This window comes from Phyllobates terribilis, unplaced genomic scaffold (genome assembly GCF_046119375.1).
Source record: "Phyllobates terribilis strain yellow unplaced genomic scaffold, ASM4611937v1 Scaffold_5__5_contigs__length_657084704, whole genome shotgun sequence".
In the NCBI taxonomy this organism is placed as follows: Eukaryota; Metazoa; Chordata; class Amphibia; order Anura; family Dendrobatidae; genus Phyllobates; species Phyllobates terribilis.
In genome coordinates, this window is record NW_027362765.1 from 120,670,347 (window position 1) to 120,676,508 (window position 6,162).

Sequence of the window (6,162 nt, forward strand, 5' to 3'; positions counted from 1 at the left end):
GCCGTGAGTACCCGTCCTTTTACCCAGAGACTGTCCCTGTCACTTGCCGTGACTACCTGCCCGTCTTCCCTGGGAGCCACCCGCTTCCTTACATGGACTGCCCCCTTGTATAGTTGCACAGAGGTTCCACCTCCCAGACCCGTTACAATGGGCATCCACCCACTGGGACCCGCACCGTTTCATAGATTGAGGGATTTTTATCCCCGACGGGGAACTTTCATCCCTATTACAGGATGGCACGTCTAGTCAGATGCCAGACCGCTGCTTCATTCATCCTCTATGAGGCTGCCAGAAAAAGCCGAGTGCAATGCTCGGCAGCCCCATAGGGGATGAGTGGAGCAGTGGTCGAGCATGTGCACTGTCGCTCCATTCTACTTGGGATAAAAGTGCCACGCTACCAATCTGTGCAGGTCCCAGCGGTCAGACCCCTGCCAATCAACATAGGGATTTAGAAGGAGTTGTCTGAGTAGTGGACAACCCCTTTAAGAAATGACTCAGGACAAGATGTTGGACCTAAAATCAATTGTTTAAAGATGGGACATTAACTTTATTGAGAGTCCTTGCTTCATTATTGCAATCTATTTCCACTATGGTTTGTGACCAACAAGATTTATTCCTAGTATGATGCAAATATTACTCGGGAACCAGTTGGCTTGTGGTAGATGACCCTAAAAGTCACATGCATCTTACAGAACAGCTTCACATGTCATTGTGGTGCACTGAATAGTGACCTGGGTGTATTGTCTGCTATAAAACGGCACACATATGACGGCCATTAGACACACAGTGCTATACAAGGCTTATCAACCTGTCCTTCTAATCAACTCATTTCAGACGCTTTGGCCTGTCAACTTATCTGCCTGTCACCTCTATTCTAATCATGTTTTCTCCCAGCACTCCCCCACCAGGAATAGAAGTCTTTTTCTCTTAAATTCTCAGGCCGATCCTGGGTCCAAACTTTTAGATTTTTTTGACATATGCATTTTTCTATAATGTACTCGGACGGTTTGCATTTCCACTTTGTAATTACAGATGCAACATTTCCAATATTCATGTTTTATATAGTAACCTATCTATTGACCTTGGACCATACATCCTACAACAATACTATATGAACGCCTCTATTCTATTCGGAACCTATAGCCCGACTCATCCGGAACTTCCCGGCCTATGAATTGAATGCAAGAACTAACATCTACACAAGCAGAATAATTGATGAAGAAGCCTGTGAAGGGGCTGACATACCATTGGTGTATCCTGTGCAGCCACACAGGGACCCAAGAGGTACGGGGGGCCCACTGCCATGTCAAGTTACTTCTAGTTATAGATACATAAAGGCAGAGTCATAACTTGAAGTTTAAGGGCCACAATGCAAAATCTCCAAAAGGGCCCCCAACTATCTCATATGGGTCTTTCCATATTGGCCAAAGGGACCTTTTGGTCCACATTAGGCTCCAGGTGCGATTGAGCCCCTGCACCTACTATAATTAAGCCAATACAAAAAAAGAATGCATTATTGGACTGCAAAGGGCCCATATACTGTTCTTGCACAGGTGCCCTCTTCTGTGTCCAATTCTTGATATGCGAAGTGAATACCAATGATTATCTTGTAACAAAGGTGTGTGATGTATTAGGAAGCAGGTAGTGGTTATTTCTTGAAGTTAATGTTTTTAAAGAAGGAAAAAGTGCCAACTGTAAAACAAACATACTTTTCATCTCTCATATCCTCCCTGTCTCACAACCCTAAACAGCTATTCAACACCTTCAATTCTCTCCTCCGCCCCTCAGCACCTCCTCCCTTTCCTCTCATCTCAACCGAAGACTTAGCCTCATTCTTCAAGCAGAAGATTGACACCATCAGACAAAGTTTTTGCCTAAAGTCCCCCCAGCCTCTCCTCACACCTACTCAATCCTCCTCCAAAACCAGCTTCTCCACCATCACAGAAGATCAACTTTCCTCTTTACTCTCCAAATCACACCTCACCCTCTGTGAACTTGACCCAATCCCGTCCCACCTCATCCCCAACCTTACCACTATCTTCATCCCAACCCTAACCCACCTTTTCAACCTGTCACTAACTGGTGTCTTTCCCTCATGCTTCAAACATGCCTCGATCACACCCATCCTCAAAAAGCCCTCCCTTGACCCATCCTCTCTGACTAGCTATCACCCCATATCACTTCTCCCTTAAGCCTCAAAACTACTCGAACAACATGTCCACTTTGAACTGTCCTCCCACCTCTCCTCCTGCTCTCTCTTTGACTGCCTTCAATCTGGCTTCCGACTGCACCATTCTACTGAAACTGCCCTGACTAAAGTTACCAACGAACTACTAACTGCCAAATCCAAGCAACACTACTCTGTCCTCTTCCTCTTAGACCTGTCATCTGCCTTCGACACAGTGGACCATTCCCTCTTACTACAGACTCTCTCATCTCTCAGCATCACAGACTTGGCTCTATCCTGGATCTCCTCATACCTAACAGACATGACATTCAGTGTCTCCCACTCACACCCCACCCCCTCATCTTGCCCCCTATCTGTTTGTCTCCCCCAAGGTTCAGTTCTAGGACCCCTGCTCTTCTCCATCTACACCTTTGGTCTGGGACAGCTCATAGAGTCTCACGGCTTTCAGTATCACCTCTATGCTGATGACACACAGATCTACCTCTCCGGACCAGATATCTCCTCCCTACTAACGAAAATCCCACAATGTCGGTCCGCTATTTCATCCTTCTTCTCTGCTAGAGTTCTAAAACTTAACATGGATAAAACTAAATTCATCATCTTTTCACCATCTCATTCACCCCCCCCCCCCCCCCCACCACCACCACCTGACATATCTCCCCAGTCCCGCAAGCTTGCTGCCTTGGAGTAACCCTGGACCCTGATCTCTCCTTCAAACCAGATATCCAAGCCCTTTCCACTTCCTGCCTACTCCAACTCAAAAATATCTCCCGGATCCACACATTCCTCAACCATGAATCTGCAAAAACACTAGTGCACGCCCTCATCATCTCCTGCCTCGACTACTGCAACCTCCTGCTCTGTGGCCTCCCTTCCAACACTCTCGCACCCCTCCAATCTATCCTAAACTCTGCTGCCCGACTAATCCACCAGTCCCCTCGCTATTCCCCAGCCTCTCCTCTCTGTCAATCACTTCACTGGCTCCCCATTGCCCAGAGACTCCAGTTCAAAACCCTAACCACGGCATACAAAGCCATCCACAACCTGTCTCCTCCATATATCTGTGACCTAGTCTCCCAATACATACCTGCACGCAACCTCCGATCCTCACAAGATCTCCTGCTCTACTCCCCTCTTATCTCCTCTTCCCACAATCACATACAAGATTTCTCCGGTGCATCCCCCCTACTCTGGAACTCTCTACCCCAACACATCAGATTCTCGCCTACCGTGGAAACCTTCAAACAGAACCTGAAGACCAACCTCTTCCGACAAGCCTACAACCAGCAGTAACCCCTCGCTCCACCATACCGCTGAAAGACAAGCTCTACCCTCACCTACGGTATCCTCACCCATCCCTTGTAGATTGTGAGCCCTCGCAGGCAGGGTCCTCGCTCCTCCTGTACCAGTCGCCATCATGTTTTGTTCAAGATTATTGTAATTGTTTTTGTATGTATACCCCTTTTTCATGTATACCCTTTTTTTGTATGTATACCCATTTTTGTAAAGCGCCATGAAATAAATGGTGCTATAACAATAAATAATAATAATAACTGTAAGGATCGGTGACCCTTGACAAGGGCCAAATTTATAGCTTAGGATAGTAACTACCAAAAGTGTCTCAAAGAAGGGCAACTGATGAAGCAGCAGCGAGGTCATAGGCGTCCAAGTTTAACTTATCATCGTAGAGAGTGAAGACTGGTCCACAGAAGACCAGAAATTAATTAAAAAGTTAGTGCTGACTATGATAGAAATGTCTCAGATCACGCAGAGCATCACAGCTTCACAGCTCTGTGTGTATGGGGCTGTGTATTCACAGACCAGTCAGTGACCATGCTGACCTCTGTCCACCATCGAAACTGCCTAGAACGGGCATTAGCATTGGATCATGGAACAATACAAAAAGGTGGCCTGGTCTGATGAATGATGATTTATTTTACATCACGTGGATGTGTGAACATCACATACCTGGAGAAGGAATGGCAACCAGGATGCACTATGGGAAGAAAAGAAGCCGGAGGAGGCAAAGTGATGATTAGGGCAATGTTCTGCTGCAAACCCTTTCATGGCAGCAGTTTTCCCTAATGGCAGTGGCATATTTTTAGCAGGATCATGCCCCCTCCTTCTACACTGGAAAAAAATTGTCCCAGAATAGTTAGAGGAACATAACAACAAGCTTAGGGTGAAGACATGGCAGCCAAATTCACCATATCTCAATCCAATTGATCATCTGTGGAATGTACTAGAAAAACAAGTCTGATGCATGGAGGCCGTACCTCACAACTTCCAGGACTTAAAGAATCTTTTGCTCACATCTTGGTCCCACATACCACAGGACTTCTTCACATATCTTTTTGGAATCTATACCTTAATATGTCAGAACTATTTTTGATAGCTTGAGGAGTACCTATAGTACACAATATTCCCTGACAAAGCTTAAGGAAGGCGAAACACGTGTCAGGTGCGTTTTTTTTAGGTGACAATATATTATTACCACTGTGTATTACTTTACCATCTGTAATGATTTCCTCCCAGTTTCTTTAAACTGCATTTAAACTATTTCTTTATACATTACACTTCTTGAGCTTCTGAACATTTTTTGAGTTTTCATCTTCAACGTACAAATGTCATCAGTATGAATATATGTATGGGAGATTTTGGGCTCGTCTAGTTAATATATTTTCAATGTGTCTAGTCTTGTATGTCTTCTTAGCCCTTTTTAAATTATGTACCAATGCTATTTTTTACTTATTTATTGAGTTCTGCACATTGTTTGTATAGATATTTTTTTTATAATATTAGGTGGTTTTAATGTTACAGCTGATGGGTATATATAAAAATAAGGGCTCATTGAGATGCTAGTGATTTTTCTCGTACGCAAAAATGGACTGATTTTCATCACTATTTTCAGTGATTTTCATGTATGCAAAAAAAAAACAACTTCTAAATATTGCAATGTTTAATACACTTTACTTCCCCCTTGATGAAGATTCCAAAACGCGCGTTGGGGGCTGCGTTTCACTCTTGAAGGAGGTTTTCATACTTTAAGTGGCCATTCACTATTACCAAGTGAAATCCTCCTGGTTGATCCTCCAATTTCTCGTAAATTATACTCCTCTACCTGCCCCTCAGTGGAATCCTCCCTCTTACTTTGGGTTTTTGTTTGTTGTTTTTCAATTTATTATTTTCTGTGTTCTTTTCTTTAAACTTCATTATTCTGGTCCGTCATTTTCATGATTTATTACTGATTTTAAATATTTTTGTATCAAAGATTTATCTTTTATCTTTAAAAAAAAAAAAAAACTCCTTTTTTTTCTCCTTGTTAATGTTAAATACGGACAGCGCAGGAATGTTATCCGTGTGCTGTTTGTGGTTTTTATGAACCCGTAGACTTGTATGGGTGATTTTAATCCGTGACTTGGATCAAAAACGGACATCCCTCCATAATTTTTTTTGTGGACACAGAACAAAAGAAAACACAGACGTGTGAACAGCCCAATAGACTATACAACGTATATGTTCTTATACAAGTAGAAAAACGGATAGAACTTGTATGTGGAATACGGATGTCTGAATGAGCCCTAACAGAGTACATGTTAAAATGTTATTTGCCACTCAGTTTTTGGACAACGAAGATTTTTCTCTTAATTGTAAGGTGAAATGCTCCTTAAATATAAATTTTCCATCCAGTGGAACAGATTGGAAATTATTTATTACCATGGAAGCACAGATTAATGCTTGCGCCGCACAGTATGAGTTACATCGGCTGACTGACCTGTTCGCCTATGGCTGTTTTATCCAAATTAGCCCTAGTACTTAGAATAAGGGACTGACCTAATTTTCTGTATATGCTACAGTCATGGAAAAAAAAACAATTGCAGCAATCCCTGATTAATAAGAAGAAAAGGATCCGAATGTAGGATCTACCCCTCCGGTAAAAGAAGGGTTAATCGCCAGGGACTAAGAAGGTGCCA